This window comes from Penaeus japonicus, unplaced genomic scaffold (genome assembly GCF_977035675.1).
Source record: "Penaeus japonicus unplaced genomic scaffold, GWHDUDI00000001_assembly GWHDUDI00000014, whole genome shotgun sequence".
NCBI lineage: Eukaryota > Metazoa > Arthropoda > Malacostraca > Decapoda > Penaeidae > Penaeus > Penaeus japonicus.
The window spans coordinates 11,299,842-11,302,341 of record NW_028234416.1 but is presented as its reverse complement, the minus strand read 5'-3'; the positions used below and the strand labels follow the sequence as shown (position 1 = coordinate 11,302,341).

The following is a 2,500-nucleotide window of genomic DNA, read 5'->3' as shown; positions in this document are numbered from 1 at the left end:
CAATTCATTGTATAACATACAGGACAAAGGGCTACAAACAAAGGGATAATCAAACAAACAAACATAATAAGTAAAAGATAATTGATATACTGTTTGATTGATAAGGAAATAACATAACAAGTATAATGGTATGTGTATGAGGACAACAAAAGCTGTGTAACCTTATAATTAATCCTTATAAGTAGACGAAAGATATATGTATTGTATATGCAAATGACCAAGTACTTAGAAGGTGGAATAATGATATATCTCTATGTTCAAACATGTACTTGCAGCTATGCACCATGTGCCATATATGCAGTGTGATATTTCCATATGTATATCATATACTCTATATGGAATTATGCTTGTTGTGGGTATATACGCGCGCGTGTGTGAGTTTGTTTGTGTGTGTGTGTTTGTGTATGTGTGTTTGTTTGTGTGTGTGTGTGTGTGTGTGTGTGTGTGTGTGTGTGTGTGTGTGTGTGTGTGTGTGTGTGTGTGTGTGTGTGTGTGTGTGTGTGTGTGTGTGTGTGTGTGTGCTTGTGTGTGTGTTTGTATGTGTGTTTGTGTGTGTGTGTGCTTGTGTGTGTGTTTGTGTGTGTGTGTGTGTGAGAGAGAGAGAGAGAGAGAGAGAGAGAGAGAGAGAGAGAGAGAGAGAGAGAGAGAGAGAGAGAGAGAGAGAGAGAGAGAGAGAGAGAGAGAGAGAGAGAGAGAGAGAGAGAGAGAGAGAGAGAGAGAGTCTGTAGCTTATTCCTTTAGTTGAACCATGGCACCCCACCTCCCAGGGTTTTTTCCGGATTTCTCCCCCGTTTCTCTCGCAATAGTACCTCGACTTCGACGGCCTTTTGCGTTCATAGTGGGGAACTCCCCCTCAGAAATCCCCCATATTCCTTTTCCATCACTGAGTCCCACCAGCGCCCAAGGGTTGATTAAGACTCCCCCCGACTTGATTAAGCAGCTTCGGCAGAAACGTGTTGCCTTTTTATCAGCCATTTCCTCCTGCAACCACAAAATGGCCTTCAGGAAAGACCTCGGAGGTTCAAAAGGTGCGGGTTACTTCCGTAGACTTATATTTAGCTCTTTTTGTCCCAATGCTAAAGTGCGTGGCGGATGGAGGTTAATTGTTCTGTGGTTAGGTGTTGCCTTGTTCAGGATAGTGCCACAGCTATATTTAGATTTGCGATTTATTTATTTGTGTGTCTGAGTGTATTTGATTGTGAGTAGTATGTTTATTGATTGATATATCTGTGTATCTTTCTTCTTTGAGTTATTGTGTGCTTGCATGTGTGTGTGCTTGTGTCTTCATACATTATTATTTACTGCCCAGTTGAATGAATAATAGAAACTAGAGTGAGATATCCATCTTGAAGTGCAACTTCTAAAGTACAAAGAGTTAGCTTTTAGGTAACGCTCAACCCACTTTAACCTGAGAAACTGGTCTCAAGTACGTTATACAAGAATGAATACATAAGAGGCTACACCATGAAGCGCCAATCGCTTAGTACTGCATGAGTCATGTATCTCAAAAATCCTGCTAAACCTACTCATGTGGTTTCATGGGGGCTACTCATCCCCGACTCACTACAGCTCTTGTAGAATGATAACACACGAAATACATCACGTCTTGCCTCCTAAACAGCCGCGTCTGAGCGAGCGAGTTCTTTGTGCATCGGATTCATTTTTTTTTTTTTTTTTTTTTGCAAGCCGCTGAGATAACATTGCCAGATGCTTTGTTAGGAACGTTTGATCGCGGATCGCTATCACGTGGCCATCGAGACTCAGGGAAGGAAAGGGAAAGGGTAGGAGTGAGGGGAGATAGGGGGAGGGGCTGAAGGGGGAGGGGGAGGGGGAGGTCTCTAGAGGGCTAGAATTAGGGGAAGGAGGGGGAGAAGGTGGGTAGGGTGAGGGGTGAGGGGTGGGGGGGAGGGGAAATATCGACGGCTAATACTCAATATATAATGGGTTGGATAGGGGTGTATCGCCTCGTCCCACCGACCGATGTCTGCTTTTGTGTTCTGTGGTTTTGGTGTTGTGGCCTTTGCTGTTGTTGATGGGGTTGTACTGATGTGCGAAGATGGTGTGTTGCTTATAAGGACGTTATCCTTGCGTTATTTGTCCTTGTCGATGGTGATGTGATTATATTATTTATTGCTATATAATCGATATGACTCTGGATGCTGGTCAACTTGTCGCAGTACCAGCGTACGCCAAAAGGCACTCCGATCGATAAAGAAACCTTTAAAAATCGTGGCTATTCATCGTCTGATCTTACTGACATCACTGACACCGTTGACTCATTAGGACCACGGTGGGAGGGTGATGGGCATCGTCCTAAGGGGGGAAAAAACCTTCCTTCCCCCACGGGGTGTGGCTGGGGCGCCCCGTGCACTGTCTTGAGAGAGTGAAGGTGGCTGGTCGTGGCCTTCACCTGGCAGTCTCGTCGGAGCCACCAGCGAGTGCGGACGGACTGCTACGCTCGCCGCCGCGCCACTTTCACGCGTTCTCTTCGCTCCGCCCA

The 2,500-nt window shown here is 45.3% G+C and overlaps 1 protein-coding gene across 3 annotated transcripts in view; it reads left to right on the top strand.

The window, feature by feature from the left end:
* Nucleotides 1-2,500, top strand: part of LOC122246970 (venom dipeptidyl peptidase 4) — a 119,217-nt gene that overhangs the window by 66,094 nt on the left and 50,623 nt on the right. The window contains exon 1 of one of the 3 annotated variants that reach the window (XM_043005840.2): nucleotides 2,404-2,500. This exon is cut by the window's right edge and continues 259 nt beyond it. The exons of the other annotated variants lie outside the window; for them this stretch is intronic. The gene's annotated coding sequence lies outside the window, so the exon portion shown is untranslated. Of the gene's footprint in view, nucleotides 1-2,403 lie in introns of those variants that run through there. 3 annotated transcript variants of the gene reach the window in all.